Here is an 18892-nt window from a genome sequence, read left to right as displayed (position 1 = left end):
GGGTCAGCACACCGCATGGAAATGCAGCTGTCCTTGCCCTGACATACAGTAGACAAGCTAACAATACCATTTTTGTTCAGCTCTGCAGAATCAGTTTGCAAAATGTGTAATTTACATCGTTCAGTTGGTAGGGGTTTTTACTATATATATATATGTATAAGCAAGGGAAACACAGAAAACTAGGAGGTTATTACAAAAGGTTGGAATGGAGATTAAGCACTGGCAGGAGAAGAGGATTATGAATTTCTGGCAAAGGCCCACCTTCTCGTGTGTAAAATAGGGACATCTCTGGTGTCCCGCAGCAGGGAAGGAGGAAGAAAGCTAGCTGCAGAGAAAGGCACAGCTGTGAGAGAGGCAGACACCAGGGAGTAACTGCCATGGTACATGGCAAATAGGGGCGTGCAGGCTAACAGCAATTTGAGTTCACATGGGTGAAAAAGAAGGAAAGCACTGAGTCCATAACACAAATTAGTAATAAGCTATTTCTTCTTGCAGCTCCCATCACCTTTGGCTAATAACAATCTTTGACAGCAAAGTAACGATTAAAGTCCTCAGGACCAAATTTAACCCACTGACCATGAAGTGGCAAATGAATCCGCTCTTGTGGCTGAAGTCAAGAATGGCCAGTGGTACCAAAGGGACCGCTGTTTCTGTGTGTTAGTTCTAGGGAATCATGCTCTGCATTTCAGTTATGGACTACGTATTGCTGGCTCTGCCCTGAGTTACGGATGATACACTAAAAACCTCACCTGTCCCACCATCAGGTAGTCATGGTCTTCTGGCACTCTCGCTGCACAGGGGGAGAGAAACCCAGATTCATTTCACTGAAGTAATGCAAAAGACAACCTCAGGAATGCCGAGAAGAATTTTTTGTGAAGTGGACATTTTTCTGGATTTTTCAGATTTGCATTCAGTATGCTTTACTTAAGTTTTAGCTGTTTACACTGAGCAACATAATTCTTAATAAATTATTACCGAGGGGAAAAAAAATGCAAAGCCTCTTGGGAAGACGACAGCATGAGGTTACTAGAATCGCAGGCCGTTAATTCCTTGGGTAAAGCAACATCCTTCTGTGGTGCTGGATTTAGCTTTGATGACAACATTGACAAAATTTCTGCTTCTGGTTTAATTTGAAGTGTGAAACTCTGTTAGCCACCCCGCCCAAACACCATTTTCCTCACTTCAGCTATGCGGAAGAGCAGAGGGGTATTACTTTCAGTTTAAAAATAGGAACGGTTTCCCATCAGTTTATTCAATTTTGCCCCCTTTCTGGAACTTACTGCGCTTTTACTTGCCTTGGTGGTTAGGGGCTGTGCTGTAAACCAAAGCAATAAGGACGACTTTAGTTAAAGAAGAGGTTTGGGTTTGTACCTTCTTGCTAAGAAATTTTACGACAACTCCAAGATAATGTATTTGAGGTCACGAAACACACAGGTGCTCAGTCTTCTCGCTACTGTCTTGCTTTGAGGGCAGCCAAGAGAGAGGAATGTCATTTTCTTCCGCCACTGCTGGTGACCTGTGGGCAAGATGCAAGCAGAGAGAGAGATCACCGCACTCTTCCTTCCCCGGCTCCCTGCTCTTCTTTGCCTGTTGGTTCGTAGCAGATTCCTGTTCTGCAGCGGTAAGGATGGTTCTGCTGGTTCCTGCAGTCTGCCTGCAGTCACAGCTGGCAGCACAAGGCTGAGGAGAGGGCAGATCTGCACCAGTGCAGCTCAGGCACCGCCTCAGAGCTGTGCCAGCGCTCAGTGCAAGCACTCGCAGTGACAAAGGTGCCGCTTAAGAGTTCTGGCCTTTGTGAATATAGCTAATCTTGTTCTTTTTCTTTTTTCCTCTCTTTTTTCTTCACACACACGCACACCCCCACACCCTCCCTTAGCCAAGTAACATTGTGGTACCCAAAACATCCTGTGGCAATTAGTTCCCCGGTTTCCCTGTGATTAAGTACCTGATTTGATTTCTCCTATTTGAAAACCTCCAGTAGTCGTGCTTGCCTCCTTTACACTAACTACAACTTTACTACCTATGTTTTTATACAATAACCGCCCCTCTGAAGATTCCTTCTTCAGTATTTCCTTCCGCTGAAGCTAGCTCTTACCCTCGCTGCTGATTTTCTCTGCCCCATTTTAACCCCACCTGATCTGTTCTGGCGTGGGGATCAGAGCTGCACAGGTCTGGGGGGGTTTAGGGCAAATGTGACACAATTCCCGATTTGTTCCGCGTTCCTCTGCGCTCCTCATAAATTTGCTTTTCCTTTTGTGAACTGCCAGTGGTTTTTAAGCCGACACTTTGCAACACCTGCTCTGCCGGCAGCATTCCTCCCGGCGGGGTAAGCACCAGCCCGGTGCACCCCCGGCACATGGAGCAGCTCCCCAGCCCCCCGCTGCCCGCGTCCCCCTCTGTCCCCCCCGTCCCCTCCGTCCCCGCCACCCGCGCCCCCCTCCGTCCCCTCCGTCCCCGCCGCCCGCACCCCGCGACAGCGCAGCGGCCCGGGCAGGTCCGGCTGCTCAGCAGAACCCGCCCCCGCCCCGCCCCTCCCTGGGATGCGAGGTGTCACGTGGCCCTGCGGCCCCGCCCCCTTTCCCGCGCGCGGTCCCGGTGCGGCGGGCAGCCATGGCGGGGCGCGGGGCTGCGGAACGCGTGCTCCCCGCTCTGCCCCGCCTGCAGCCGCTTTCCACGGCCCGGCGCCCGCCCGCGCCGTGGTTCGAGGACCTCCAGGCTGCCGCCGGGACGGCTCCGGGCTGGCGGCGGGGCCGCCCCGAGCGGCAACTTTCGGCCCCGGGCCTCAGCCGCCCGGTCGCTCACGGAAGCTAGGGGAGATGCTGGTGGCAGCGGAGCTGAGGGGCCGGCGGGGTGAGGGGACCGGCGGGGCGGAGGGGGTGGCCGAGGGGACCGGCGGGGCGGAGGGGGATGGCTGAGGGACATGGCCCGGCTGAGGGGACTTGGGGAGCTGAATGGACGGCGGGAGCTGAGGGGGATGGCGGGGCTGAGGGGGGCGGCGGGGCTGAGGGCACCGGCGAGCTGAGGGGCGGCCGGGCTGCGGCCGTGCCGTGCCGAGGGACCGGGGCGCTGCGCGGACCAGCGCCGCGGCGGGGCTGAGGGCCGGGGGCCGCGCGCGGCGGGCGGCGCCTCGCAGGCGGGGCACGTGCCGTTCGGCGCGTGGCGGGGGAAGCGGAGGAGCGGGGCGGCGGTTGAGCGCGGCGTTGGCGCCACCTACCGACACGGACGCGTCGCAGCAGCCCGGCCCCGTCAGTGCCGACACCTTCCCCGCCAGGCTGCGGCGGCTGGTCAACAGCCCGCGCTGCCGCTCCGTTCGCTGGGGCGCCTCCGGCCGGGGGCTGGTCATCAACCGGCCGCGCTGTGAGTGCGAGCTGCTGGGCGCCGGGCCGGCCGTCGCCGCGCAGCCGGGTGGCCGTGGGGCAGCGGCAGCCGCCGGTTTCTTCAAGACCACGAACTTCAGCAGCTTCATGCGACAGCTCAGTCTCTATGGCTTCCGCAAGGTGGGGGTGTTGCCGGGGAGCGGTGTGCTGGGGCCGGGCCCAGAGGGTGGACAAGGCAACGGTGGCAACGGCACCGGGCCCCTGCATCGCTTCCGCAGCCCCCACTTTCGCCGCGACCGCCACGACCTCCTCGTCCACCTGAAGCGCCTGACGAAAGGCAACAAGGCGAAGATGGCAGCGGGCCTGGATGTGACCAGCCGCCCACCCAACCGCTTCCAGCGCTTGCTTGGCACGCCACTGGCCGGGCAACCGCTGCTTCCGCCCTCGACGCTCAGCAATGCCAACAGGCCTGGTGAGTCGGAGTGGGCCGTGTGGGGCCTTGGTGGGTTTTTGAGAAGCGCTGGGTGGCATGGGATTTGGAAATCAGCACTCCCCTGAGGGAGAAGGGTTACCTGTCCTTGCCGGTGGCATCTCAGTTCACCTGGTGTAGGGAAGCTGTCGTTGTTTATGCAGGTAGATCTGCTGCCAGTAAGCATGAGTAGCATGGTTCACATGTATTTCAGGCTGCCTGTAGACTATAGCACAGTCTCCATTGCGTACTACACTAAGAACACCCTTGCCCGATCTCTGTGGAGCTGGCACAGCTCTACCAGATGAACGTTACCGCTTCTTGCCCGTCGGTAAGGATGCCCATCAGTAGGGGTGCTTAATAAGCTGTCATTAATTGTGTGCGAAACAGTGAGTCTTGTGAAGTGATAATTAGAGCATCGTGTTAGTTTTGTGCAAAGGAGGCAAGACCTGGTAGTAAGATTTTTGTCGGTTGTCTCCTGAAAAAGAATTCACAAGCTATGCAGTTTTTAAAACGGATTGCATGAGTAGGTGAGAGCTAATTAGAAAATAATACTGCTGAAAAGCTCTAGAACGTGTTTTCTTTTTTCTAATGCTCTTTGAGAGGATCTGAGTTTTCCCAAGACAAGTCTGAGCCCTCAGGATTATTCCACACGTTTTGTATCGGCCCGAAAGCTTTGTAGCTGGCGCTGTGTAAGGCAGATGTGAATATCTTGCTTTGCAGTGCTCTTGGGCTGCTCTAACTGTGGGCTGCTGCCAGAAGAGCACTCCTGCTTCCCATTCCTTTGGTGGCGTGTTAACTGTCATCTTCCTTGCAGCTGATACAGCAACATGTTGGTTCAGCGCAACGATCGGAGAAGACTTCAACAGCCTTTTTGTGGCTGGCTCCTGGACCCGGGTGATGCACCCCGTGGGTGCAGAGCTGTAAGGCGCGGTGTAGGAGGAGCGGCAGGACTGTAAGGCGCGGTGTAGGAGGAGCGGCAGGACTGTGCGACCAGGGGAAGGGGAGAAGCAGTTGACGGTACTGCTCTCTGCAGCACCGGCTGGCATTTAGAGCAGAGTAGGGTATCACCATGCTCGTGGTTACTGTGTCAGGGTAGGAACTGTCATCTAATTCAAGTGGTGTTTTCCGTGATGTGTGTGGAACTGCACGTGCAATACCAAGAAAACAAAATGAAGCATCGGAGAAGGGATGGAACTTATTTCGGTAGGGAGGCTAGGAAGCATTTAAAGTAATGACTTGATGTTAACGTTGTTAAGGCTAAGGTGAGTCATTGCAGACTTCAGTGACATGTGGTTTGATGTAATGCAGACCATTGGTAAAGGAAATTATTAGAAAGAGATGACCTGTTCATTTTTTGTCCTCTGTTTTGCTGGCTGCAGTTTCAGAGTTTTTGCTCTAGGAGTCTCATTTTCTAGAAAGACGAACAAGGAAAACACTGGGGTTTCTATGCAGTCAAGTTCTGACAGGCTGACAATGCACTGTTGCGCTCTGTACTGACTATTTAGGGACACGTCTTTGCTGTAAATGTGAGGTAATTTGATAGATAAGAGATACTTGTGTTTGCAAAGCGTCAGTCTGTTCCCAATGTCTTGCAGCGTGTAACGCTGTGTTAAACATTCAGGAACAATTCCTGGACAGCAACGGGAGGTGGGTAACTTGGCATCCTGTGGTGTCTTGTGTATGTGTTAGAACTAGATAATCTTCATGTCCCTATCCAAAGGTAAAATATAAACAAAAGGATTTTCATACCCCTGTTCCTTCTCTGTTTATAAATGGTGAAAGTACTGAACAGGAAATAAACGGTCCTATACGTTAAGTCTTAGCAAATCTTCAGGGTCAGCTGGTATTTATTTAGTGATTCTTAATGGTTAAATGTGAACTTGCAGAATAATGACTGTATGTTACTGATTTCTTGAATTAGCTTCCGTCAGAGGAGTGCCAGAGGTAAATGTGAGGCTATTTTTAAAAAAAAATCCTTTTGAGTGAGAATTGGAAACTACAGGTCTGAGAAAGCCTGGCTTCTAGATCAACCCTATTGATGTGAACCATCCTGAAACTTGTAATTCTCATGGCTAAATGCAATCCTGCAGGGGAGTCACAAATGCAGTAGTTCTTAGAGAAATCAATGAGCGCAGGCGTTCGGGGTGTTACTGTCAGTGTTTCAAGAAAGCCACCGAAACAGAAATTGGGCTGTCATGGTATAAAAGCAAATACCATTTCATGAAACAGTACCTGTCTGAGAGAGGAAACTGTAAAATAATAGAGAAGAATAAAAGGACTATCTAGGAAATAACAAAATGGCAAAGTCTGGCATATTTTAGTCTGCACTGAACTAGTTGAGCTGACTGAGGAAAAACTGGCTTTGAATTTTTTTTCTTGACCAAATAAATGACTTGTCATAAAGTACTTGCAAAGTCCTTTGGAGGATTTTGACATTGCCCTTCCCTTAGCTGTTTGTGAGCTGTCAGTAGTGGAGTTTGGTCAAATCTTGCTTTATGATGTCCCTTTTTTAAAATGTATTGTCTGATTTAACACACAGTACTTTCAAATTGCTTTTGTTTGGTTTAGTAAGTTACTACACTTTCCGATGTATGGCACATTTCTAAATATGGGTAACTCGTTACTGCCAGTTTAAGGAGGTTGAATGCTACGCAGACACCTGTGTTGGCGCTTCACTCGTGTGCCGCACAGCAGTTACTGCATGCTCGGGTCTAAGAGTACAGTCTCCTTTCTGGGTTAAGTATGCTGGAGCAAAGGCAGTCTTCCCAAATCATGTTGTAGAGCCTTGGCTCCTCATATTGCCTTTCTTTGCCTGTGAAAACTCCTTTCCTTAACACTTGTTTCGCTTTATTTTGTACCCACTGCAGGACTGCTGACTGTAGGACAGTTTCATCAACTTTACGGTCAAGGTGTTTTCCCTCCTTACTCCTACATGGCAACCTCGTGCCGAGCCCCCAGCACTTCACCAGCACAAAGATTAGGTCCGACTCCAGTCCCTTCCACTTGGATCCAGCAGGGACCACTTGGGTTGCTGCCAGGGCAAGGGGCTTCCCCAGCTTTTCCAGATAAAGGGGCTGCCTTTCCGGTACTCCAGACGCTTCCAACGGGAGCCACGTACACACTCCAGCCTGTGGCTTCTCTTCCGCCACTTCAGCAAGGGACTCAAAGCGTTGCCGCATCCATTGCAAATTGTAGCAGCTCTGCATCTTCAGTGCCGTACTCACAAACCTGCTGTCCAACAGGTATGGAAAAAAATTTCTGCATTTGCTTTTCGAAAATAGATTTTAAAGTGAGACTTTCAAATATTTTTCTATAATACTCTGCCATGTGTATATCTCAAGTGAGAATTAGAAAGTGTCAAGTCTAAAAGGAAGATGGACCTTTAAAGCAAAAGGAGTTTCTGTTTGCTATTCGTGTCCTTCCTCCAGATTTTGCGTGTCCCCTGGTGATTTTCTGGATAGCCTTTCTGTTGAGGTGAAAGGGCGAGGAGAAAAACATTTGTCCAAAACTAGTCGGTGTGAGGCTAACTTTCATTTTTGTTTTTTCAATTAAGCAAAACTTGGACAATGATATTAAAGCACTGAGACCTTGTTAAGAAGTAGTATCCTAGGCCTTGGTCTCATGTTTTTCCAGGTTAAGGTTTTAAACCTTAAAGATCAGTCAAACGTATTGTGTAGAACAGGGGTCCTCAAACTTTCTAAACAGGGGGCCGGCGCGCGGATTAGGTGGCCGGAAGTCATCTGCGGCTGCTTGGTTTCCCCCTCCCACCCCCCGGCAGGGTGGTGGTGGTGTGGGGGTTCTGTAAATACGGGGGGGCGGATTGAGGACCCTGGGGGGCCATATCTGGCCCACGGGTCGTAGTTTGAGGACTCCTGTTGTAGAATATTTCATTCTGCTCGTACTGTTTTTGTATCTAAATTTTTTTTTCTTGCTTAGCTTCTTTATGTTGTATTTTTTTATGCACTGAAGACTAGAAAGTACAAAAGTCTTGGCTCCTTTCTTTTTTCGAAATTATTTCTGCCACAATTGTCAGTCTCACTTAATCACTTGATTACAAAATAAATCAGTCTCACTTCAGTGTTTTTATTCTTCAGAAGAGGAGTTGAAGCAAATTACTGTTCTTTTCCTTGCCCTTACCTTGAATTGGAAAAATCACATGATAGGTTATTTTCTGGGGAGTGGTGGTCTGTTTGTTGTTGTTTTGTGGTGTGTTTGTTTAATTTCCCTAAAACTTCTGAAATTCAGAACAGTGACCCTTTCCTTGAACAAACTAAAGCTCAGTTATTATTCTTTCCTTCTGCCTGCTCCTCCTTTGGCAGCCGCACCTTCACAAAGACAGCTATCTGTCCCTGTTCAGAAATCCTACACAGTGAAATCATTACATCTTTTGTGCATCTCTTCTGAGACCTCTGCTGAGAACATTTCAGGCAATAATCGCTAGTTTCCATAACGTCATTTTTGTCAAGGAAGGGTTCTGAGGAGCTGGGCATTTCTTGTAGACACACTTAAATGTTTAAGAGACAGGCAACTTCTGCCACGTGCTCCTTGCCTTGTGCCCCTTATGCAGAGATTACTGTGGTGGCCAAAGTGTGGAGCCTGCCTTACCAGCTGCTAACTATTAAGTCTTCTCCCAGGAGCAGGTGTCCTGAGAATCACAGAATGGTTTGGGTTGGAAGGGACCTTAAAGATCAGCAAGTTCCCACCCCCCTGCCGTGGGCAGGGACACCTTCTATTAGTTCAGGTTGCTCCAAGCCTCATCCAGAATACTTGCTTCATTAAGGTGGGAGGTGGGAGGTGGTCCCCGCTTTGCGTTTCTATGGTTACAGAGCATAGGCTGAAACTCATCATGATGAATTGTAGTTGTCTCTATCTCAGCTAAGGCCCCAGCCCTCTTCCGTAGTCAAGGGAAGGAAAGGGGCGTCTCGGGTGCGATTCACGTTGCTCGGTTTAGAGTTTGTCTTGGGGTAAGATTCCTGGTGTCCTGGAAGTGCCTGTTTTGAAGTACTGCCTGTAGGGGAGCTGAGGGAGACCAGCGTAGATTTAGACATGAATATGGAGATCTCTCTCACTGGGTGACGCTCGTTGCTTTAAGTTTAAAGGATAACTTGGCTATGTTGCTCAGGTAGAATCTTCTGGGGTGGGAGGTGGGTGTGAGAATGCGGTGAAAACATACCAAATTTTGCAAGGTGTAATCAAAACTAAAATGCAGAAACTTAGGGAATCTGAGGCGTTTGAAACCTCCAGTGAATTAATTAGCGTTTCTGAGAGTGTAAGTGACATTTCACTGGAGTATGATAAATCTTTTAATTTTCACTGTCACTCTAGGACTGTCTCAGCGGTTTTACTTCTGTGCCTGTGTATCTCTTAATCTCTCCGCTATCCTTTCTTCTGTATATTATAACATACAGCATGCTGAAAGCGTGTTTCTTCATATGTCCACATGAAAAAGTCTGGTTTCCTTCATCATGAGAGCACAGCAGCAAGATTAGTTTGTTTGGAAAGTGATAGTTAACCTTAAGATACGTATTTAAAAAGTGAGAGAACTGAAGAATGTATGTTCAATCTTATTCTTGACTCTTCATTTCACTTTTGAAGTCCCATTAAATGAAATCAAAGTAGAACTTTCTGAAAAGATTTCTTTTTATGTGTATTCAAACTTGTTTGTTAACTTCCGTGACAAAAAAATTCCTTGGTTTTTCATTATGATTCTTATTGAAAAGTCAGTAAAATAAAATATGCTCGTCTAAGTCTCTTTTTCCCCACTAGCCTTAGACCATAATTATTGTAAGGATTTAGTTCTGTTTACTTTCGGCTATCTGCAAAACCTTTGACAGTAGTAGAATCGGGTGAAAGAAATGCGTTGAAGCTTCATTATCTGAGAGTGTCTAATAATGAAAAATCAGTCATGGAGACCATGTGAGACATGTTAGTTATTGGTGCCACCTGACAGTGCAAGTCCAATCGCGCCTTTGGCATACATCTGTGCCTGTAGGGTTCATTTACATATGAAAACCTTTCTGGTGAGTGGTAGTTCAGGAGTAGTCATGATATTCTTCGGAATGACACACTCTGGGTTAAGATAATTCATTTTCTTTGTAAGTCTTAAAATTCACATGGTCACAAGTGTGTATGTGTGTATGAACACCTAGGCTCAGCTATGTGAATGCACTTTGTGGTGTATTGTGACAAGAAACTCAAGCAGCCAAGTCAAAAAGGTGATATTAAGACAGAAAAGACTGATGATGAAGTTTCTGCATGTATGTGTGTGTTTTATCAATTTTACAATATATATTTTTAATATATCTATACATATCTTAAAATAAGTATTTTTAAGATTAAGAAATTGGTCTTAAAATGACTTGGGAGGTAACAATAAATTTCTGGAATTTCGCTTACTGTGTGATTATTGAAATGTTTAATCGAAGTAAGCAATAGAACTGCACACCAGACACAAGTTCCGGCAGTCTGATAGCTGTGTTTGAATTCTTGCAGCCACACCAGAGCTGTTCAGCAGCAGCCCACACAGATCCTCTGGCTGGCTGTGCTGGTCCTACTGCTTCAGCGTGCACCCACGACAGCTTTCTCCAGGTGAGCGTAGCCTACTGAAAGGAGGTGAAAGCGAAGGAGACTGTATGAATGAGCTGCAGGTTTATACACTTGTGAAATTAAGGATATAAATTTGAAAATTGATCTGCTTGATAAAGTGAAAGTGATGTGGTTTACAAATACCTATTTCAAAGAACCACTGAATGTTAAACGGGTAGTTTTGTAATTCAGGTTAGGTTTCAGGGTAGCAGCATAGTGGGTGTCCTCATCAGCGGAGTGTTTTTTTGCTTGACTTCACCAGAATCACTTTTAGTTAATGAGCCTGCATTTGTATTGGAAGAATGTTCTTGCCTGGACAAAAAGAGATTCTTTAATATTATGAAAATACTGAGAAGCAGCTCCAGTTCTTTGTCCCGGACAGCTTCCTGCAGTCCTGAGTTTCATTTGTTGAACGAGAAAAACTAAGGTGACTTTGTGGAATGGGCCCCGCCTCAGAGATCTCTTATTAAAGATAACTCCAGTACTTCCTGTAAATGCGTTATGTAATTCTAGTGGAAACTGCACCTTATTTGGAGGGCCTGGCTTATCAGATATCAGAAGATCTTTAGTAAGAATGCAAGGGCTTCCTTTTCTATTACAGCGTAACACATATACTTTTTTCCCCCCTCACAGAGGACAAGCGAAGCAAGTTATGCTTATGTGTGTTGAAAAAGGGTTGACCTACCCAAGCTTGATCATCCGGTTTCCTATCTTGCAAATATCAACCTTTGTCTTTTATTCATGAGTTTTTTTAAAAAATAAGCTTATCCAAGATGGGCAGGTTATGGCCTGGATAACTCCAGCTTCTTGCCAGCAAAGATCAGCCGCTGCTGGTCGGGGGGAATGCCTTCCTTGTCCTGGATCTTGGCCTTCACATTCTCAATGGTGTCACTGGGCTCGACCTCAAGGGTGATGGTCTTGCCAGTCAGGGTCTTCACAAAGATCTGCATGCCGCCCCTCAGACGGAGCACAAGATGGAGGGATGTCCCTGTTCGGGCGCCACATTGACGAGCGAGGGGAAGCACGCAGCCGACTCAATATGAGTGATAGAGCAAGCTTCGATTTATTACGGCGCGATTATGTCATATATACAGTTCCAGTTAATTATGCCTACTAGTCATCTGCTGATTGGCTAAGCTCTAAAGGGTTACATTTTCATACGTCCTCCTACTTGCGGTTTCTGCGGATAGCTAGCTACATATTTTTTTTTCCTCTCTTGTCTACGCGAATTCCTCAAAGTTATTTACAACATTAGGCACAAGGTCAGTGTTTTTCTCAGCTTCCTTATCAGCATGCCTCAGCATAGCTGCAAGGCCTGCTTCAGCTAACTTACGCTAACTTTGTTTCACAAAGATCTTTAAGGGAGTCATGGCCATGATCACACAGCCATTCTGCAACAGATAACACGTTAGTGTAAGGCTATAAATAGCCAACAGCCAGTCATGCCGTCGATATTGTAGTATTTATTTTTCGCGCAGTGCATCTTTGTCCTCTCACTTTGATCGTGAGCTGCTTTTTTCATCCAGGACGCGAGGATCCATCTGAGCGATGGGAAGTCACAATTAAATAGCTTATCTCGGAAGGCCGAGATCAATGGGATAGTAAATCATTCCAAAGGAGTTGTCAAAGGTGGTGTTGTGGCTAGATTGAAGGGTAATATACAGTGTCCAAAGGGTCTAGTAAAACTCAGTTGTTTGGAGAAGCAAGTCCGTGGGCAGTGTGTGGAGTCAGAAGAGCTTTAGGCCACTTGCTAGTGGTTGCTTTGTTTCCTGGAAACCCCCAGCAAAAAGCTGCCGAGCATCTGGGCAGAGACTGTGGGAAGGCGATCCTCTGCGTGAGAAGGCCAAAGGGGAGCAGTGCCCTGTATCAGTTCCACCAGGTCAGTAACCGGCTGTCTCTGAGCAGGGTAACACAGCTATCGTACCGCGTGGATCAACGGGACTTCTAGAGATTTCTGAGTCTTAGCATAGCCTAGGTCATTTCTCCTGGAACGTGGTGACAGGCTGTGCAGGTAGTACAGAAGACAGCAGTTTGCCTGCGGTTCTTGCTGAGCTGTGGGGAATAATCAGTTTGCCTTTTGTGTGTTCTGGGGCATATACTTCCCCAAACTTCTGCTGGGGGATGTGGCAAGCTGCAGTATTGAGCATCCTGCCCGGCTGGCGTATTGATCATCCATCAGTAACCACTTGCACAAATCCTCAAAAGCGGTAAAATTCATCAGCCCTGGCTGACTAAGCATTTTTATTGTTCCTCACAAAAAATAGAACTATTGCATGGTATATTTCCTATCGTTCCACTCAATACCTTCCACCAGTTGCAGGAATTCAGTGCAATGCTGTTGAAGCGTGGTTTGCGGGGCGTTTTAGGCTGTTTGGTCCCGCTGTGCGCTGCTAGATAGGAGTGGCAAAGCCTATACGAAACTGCCGGGCCAGTCCCGAAGACAGCGAACCGTATCGGCGCACTAGCAGTCAGCAAGCTGGTTACCAGCCCCGTTTCTGTTGGATCCAGACGGTGCTTTGTGGTCTCAGAAGGAAAAGCTGGCACTCTCGGACAAGGAAGCTTAAACCTTGTGCTGTTCTTACTGGGTCTTGCAGAGAGCATCACTTTTTAAGTTTAGGAGAGATTAAGACAGGTGGAGTTTCTGGGTCTTGGAGGCCAGCTGCTGGGCTTGTACAGTACGCACCTGAGCTGCTGAAAGTGTTAGGTGACCCTGCCTGGAACACGGGCAGACCAGGCCGGTAACTAACTGGTTGGTTGGCTGCAGTTTGCTCTCCAGGAAAAGCTGCAGAGAATTACTGCGTGGAATGGCAAGGGGGCAGAGGTGGTTATACCCAGACATGGTGGCTGATGATGGTGTATCTCACCAGGTTTCTGAAATCGGGGTTTCAGAGGTTTGTATTACACTCTCATCACGGTTGGTTACAAAACAGGGAGCTCGGGTACAACTTCTTACCCGTTTTCCATTAGGGTTCTCTTAAGCGGGGTTTGGATTAGTGTGATGAATCGGTATCCTTGGGTAGGAATGAGTCTTTTGAGAGACCTCCTGCTATCTTCTGCAGCAGCAGTGCTGGCAGCTCACAACCATTAGCTCAATACTTCCCCACTGCTTTATCATAGATGTGAACTGAGGCTACATGTTGGATTTCAGCGATTATTTTTTTTTTCCTGCCCTCACCTCATTTTTATTTTTTTTTTTTAATAGCAGCCCTGCTGTTTGATTATTGCTATTACCATGGTTATTAAGCTGTCAGTATTTCCTTGTGGAACTGAAGCAAGAGGTAACAGGAAATGGAAGAAATAAACGTGCAAGAAAAAAGAAGAAAAACTTTCTATTTGTAGTAAGGAATGATAATCAGCCATGTTATTTCAAAAAGAAATCAAGTCTGAATTCCGATTGCCCAAGCACTCAAGCCAGATTTGTGTAGTGCTAGCAGTCCCTGAAAAGGTGTGGTTGTGCTTTAATTCCTGCTCACGCTATGCTAATCTTATAGGTGAAATGCCCATCTTCTCTTTCACCACTTTTGCTAAGTCAGACCATTTTTCCTCTTGAGCTTGCATGACCAGCAAGCTATTAGTCTTTCAAGCCCTGACTTCTCAATCTTTTATTGGTTTTCCTTGTTTCATTGCTGCCCCCCCCCCCATCCTCGTCTGTCATATCTTTTCCAGGTGAACTAAAAGGATTTAAATTGTACCTTTGTGTGGCTCCTTTCTCCTGTTGGAAATACATACGAGATCCTGTAGTGCATCCAAGAGGACAATATGTGCTATAACAGCTTCAAGCTGAGGTCCCCTAAGCAGAGGCAGAAAAAGATTCAGTATGGGTGGGTTGGTTGGTCGGTTTTTGGCAGGGATGATCTTATTCCTGGACGGTTTGGTAACCCAGATCTTAATTAAAATCCTGACTACTTACGACAGTAAACAAGCAATGCAACAGAAATGAAACACCTTGTTAACATTTTTAAAAAATAGAACTGAAAAAAAAAATCAAATGAGAGGCATAATGTTTGAACCTATCTCATAAAAACATAAAGGTGGCTTAGCCTTTAATGAAAAGATTTTGCTTAACTTAACCTAAATTTCTCAAATTCCAGGTTTTATTTTCCCCTCTGTTTCCCCCCACCCTCCACAGTTTGTGGCTATCTACAAACTGGCACATCTACACAAATCCACACTAGGACTTGACTTCACACACCCAGAAGACGGGATCTCATCTCTTTGTGGTATCTCCTTCAGGGAGAGACCAAGTCCTTCACTGGCATTTGATCTGATACGGCTTTTCTAGTAGGTGATCCTGTAGCTTCCTGTTTCTAATTGACTCGTCTCTGGAAGTAGCTTTTCATTAACCATGACCTCAGCTAGAAGGTCTAAGGATAGTCAGGCACTAAGGACTAATCCTTCATGCTGGATCTCTTCCAAAAGAAGGCTGTATTTTAAATAGACCTGAGTTTCTGTTCAACATCGTTGTATGACTTGTATTTGTCAGAAGAAATGACCCTTCTAGTGTCCTTTGAGTCACCTCCAGAAGAAGTAGCAGTACAGACACTGGCTGTTAAAATGTCATCTATTATTTCACTTGGGTAGGACTTGATGCTTTGGAAAAACTCTGTCATTGTCTTCGTTCTGTTTTAAAGGTTATTCGATATATATGAATTCTACTAAAAAAATCATCACTGGATTGCTGATTGTGTCCTGTCGTCCTGTGATGTCATTACAGTGAAAAATTTTAGTAGTGTTCAGACCTGATCTGTGATGGCAAAGGCAGTCTCTGTAGGTTCTACAAGAAGGGTTTCTGACCTGAAATTCTGTCGGGTTTTTACGCAGATTGATGCAGACTTCGAGTTGTGCCTCTGTGGGACCCTGTCATGACAGGAGAGTCCAGATGTGAGGCTGTGACAGGCAGGGCAGTTTTACAGTATTTGCTGTCATCGGTATTTGAACTCCCACTCCTCCTGGGACTGGGGCATCCCTGGGGGGCACCCCTTGTGTAGATGTGCCTATGGACAGTCGCTTGAGGAGGAAAATGATATTATTGGTTAAGAAGCGGTGAGTTCCTCAAGTTGTGTTGTCCATATGCACATTTACAGCATATGGACCTTTTTCTTTTGCTTAAAAATGTTGTGGTTTATACTGGGTTTATACACAACAGGAATGCTTGAGTTTTAGAAGGAACTGAAGGCGGGTGGATTTTCTCTCTCATTTTCTATTACATATGTGGCACGTGAAGAGGGTGGTTCTAGTGTACCCCCACAGGTCCTACTAAGACCAGAAGTCTCTGATTTGAATGCTTGGGTATATTTAACACCTGCGGTGCAAAGGGTGTGCAGACAATGCATCTGCAGGCATACACCAGCTCCTCTCCAGGATAGACCATGAATAGAAGAAAGGAAGCGTGCCAAGAGTAAGGTGGTTAATGAAAACCAAGACAAAGCAGTAGCTTTTTTTTTTTTTTCTTCTGGTTAAACTTGCTATTTTAACTGAGAATAACAGACAATCTTTCAAGCTTTTGGATAAATGGATAAACAGAATCAATACACATCCTGTCATGGTAATTTTTTATACAAAAGTTCACTGTATTTTGTTTTTTCCAGAATCCTCCAATGCAGTCATCTTATGAAGCTGAACTGATGCCATCTGACTGGCTATGTAATATATCTGAAGAAAACAAGAAGGCAGAAGTCGGTCTTGAAGCCATGTTTCAGGTTGCCGATGAGGTGCATTCATCATGCAAAGCTGAAAAGTGGAAGTGGCACCTGTAGAGAGCCAGAGTTCAATCCTGGAGCTTAATGGAAATCAGGCACTGCCTGTTAATAGTTACACACCTTCTTCAACTGAGGAAAGCCAGCTGGAACGTCTCACTCCTGTAACTTCAGACACGTAATTTCTGGTGGCAGCAGATCGAACACTGAATTTGTCTCCATTACAGCCTTCTGACATTCTTTGTGCTGCCGATCCCACTCTGTCTATAGAAACTGCTGCTGCTGCTAAAATACTACAAGAACTTCTGACCACACAGGAAGCAGATGAAGAACGGAGCAAAGAACCAGATGACCGCCCAGCTGAGTTCTCCCTCATGATTTTTCAGGAAGAATTGTTCAGTCCAGAGCAGGTAAGGGGTAAAGGGAGGTAAACCAACATCTTTCTTGAGCTAACTATATTTGATAGTAATACTAGGGTCTGGACCGATAGCTTTTTCAATATTCTTGCCTGCTCAAGAACCGAAGGCTTCTTTAATTAAGCTGTTAATGGACAGTGAAGGGTTTGCTTGGTAAAGCAAGATATAAAAAGAAGACGGAATGAAAAAGTATCCCATGTTAATGAGCATGACATGTGTCAGCCTGTTGGCCAAGTTAGGGTGTTCATTTGCATGGGAAACATGTGTAGTGCAGGTGTATTCGTGGTGATGAAGTGGATGCTTTTTTAGGTTGTAACATACCGTCTTTTAATCTCCAACAAAGAAGAGTATTTTGAGAATTGCCACTGGAGGCAGATTTTTGCTTAAATTTAGATAAACGGTTAGATTGTTTCTGATAAATAGTTATTAAGTTCTGTTTTCAGTGGAAAGTATAGTCTTTTGACATTTGAATGGTATAAAGCATCTTCATTGGTTTATACTTTGTGGTGTACAACAAGTTGTAATTGTACTTCAGTCTACCTGGAGCTGGTCTTCCCTGTATGTAAAATTGTAAGTCTCATGAGGGGTGAGGGGCATTCTAGATGTCACTCTGTTAAGGCAGCAAATGCATGCTCTGCGCTTTTTTTGGTTTGTTTTGAAAACAAAGTAAGCTCAGGAGATTGACTGCATCTGTTTCTCCTGCATGAGACCTACCTTGCATGTAGGCACTCAAAATCTCATTTTTGTGTATGCATTGAAGCTACTGTTTTATTGTTCTGTCGGTAGCTTGATGCCTTCACTGAAGTTTCTAGATCGGAAATCATCAGCTGGTGCAAACCTCCCATTGTTGCTTTCAGCCAGCGTTATAAAGATTAGTCATCTTCCTCTTGGGTATCTTTCTAGAAAGGGCTGTGTATTCTGATCAAGCCTCTGCATAGCTCAAGCCTAGACTAGACTGTTCTGCTCCGTACTGTGTAGGGAAGAGCACATCCCTGTGCTAGTGCATAGAGTCGGCAGTACTCCTTAATTGGTGCCCACTCAATATATTAAGCGTTGACCGCACTTTAAATGTTGTCAGTTTCGAGAATTTTTGAACTGCGTTTTTAGAATGATAGGTTGTCCCTTGTTGAAGGCCTTTGGAGTCCGTGACCTGAAATTCCTTGTCAAGAACTGGGGGAATTAAGCGCATGAACCACGTAGTTGTTTGGGAGGGAGGTTTTGTATATTTGTGAGAATCCTGATGTTGGTCCTGGACCGTAACTGGTTAAATAACTGGCCTCATTTTTTGAGCAATTGAAAAGCAATTCAGGGACTGTTCAGCGTTTTGTTTGACAGATTCCCTCTTTCTGTTAGAACTACTCTTTAACTAGTCTCCTCCTCCCAAACTCAGGAGAGGGAAGGTTAACTTAACACCCTGCTTGTCCAGAGCCTGCGGTCATGGCAGGTGCCGAACTCTCCAGAGGAGGCTTCTGTGCCTGTACTCCTCACATCAGGCTCCAGCACAGTTTTCTTCCTCATCCCTGAGTCTGGAAGCACTCAGGCTTTCAGCGGCTGTTGGTACCATGTGTTTTAGAGCAAGCTTGTGACAGAATAGTGGGCGTGCACAGAAGACCGCTCTGTTCCTCTCTATACGAGCAGAGGGGGAGCAAATTCCTCCACTGTTCGTACAAGAGCATCAGAACAGCTCTGCTGGGTCAGATCAAAGGTTTGTCTTGCCCAGTGTCAAGTCTCAAAACAACAGCTGTAATCTGATGTGTAGGGAAGAGCAAGAACAAGGCCCGCAAACAGAGCAGGGCATTCCTGCTTATACTTTCCAGCTACTTTCAGCCCGAGGACTTGCGATGATGCTGTGTACTTCATCTTGGGTTTCTGCTCTGTGGACTGAAGTCAGCCCTTGAAACTGTCGGTTTTAGCCTACGGGACCTTTTGACCAAGCTGGTACTTTGCTCACGGGCTATTCCTGCACGAAGAGCTTCCTTTTGTGCGTGGCTGTTAGTAGTTTCATGTGATGCTTCCCCATTTCCGTCTCAGAAGGGACATTCAGCTGTCATCCCTGGCTGCTTACTGCATGTCACTTGTGACTTTCCGCATCGCTTATCACAGCCGCCTCAGTAGTCGCCTTTCCTGACTGTACAGCCCTGCTGTAGCTTCCTCTGCGTGGCAGCTGCTCTGCACCTCTGGTTAGCATTGGAATTGTTCTCAACTTGTTCTAGTACATCCTCTTCTGAAATGAAGAGAACATTTTTACAGTGACACAAAGATGTTTGCTGTTTTGTTTTCTGTTTCGTTCAGGTATTTCCCAGCATTTAATTACTCTTGTGACCAGCACTGAGCCTTGAACTGTCTTCCTCATAGAAGTAACAGTTTAGTAGAAACCTGCTTTATTCTGCTTTCCCGATTTCCTAA

General features: G+C 46.4%; 1 pseudogene; it reads left to right on the top strand.

Moving 5' to 3' along the window:
* Positions 1–2610: 2610 nt before the first annotated feature.
* On the top strand, positions 2611–16411 carry LOC129735207 (heat shock factor protein 5-like; annotated as a pseudogene).
* Positions 16412–18892: the final 2481 nt, after the last annotated feature.

This window comes from Falco cherrug, unplaced genomic scaffold (assembly GCF_023634085.1).
Source record: "Falco cherrug isolate bFalChe1 unplaced genomic scaffold, bFalChe1.pri scaffold_58, whole genome shotgun sequence".
NCBI classification, from domain to species: domain Eukaryota; kingdom Metazoa; phylum Chordata; class Aves; order Falconiformes; family Falconidae; genus Falco; species Falco cherrug.
Note: the sequence above shows the minus strand (reverse complement) of the source record. Positions and strands in the feature narration are given on the sequence as shown.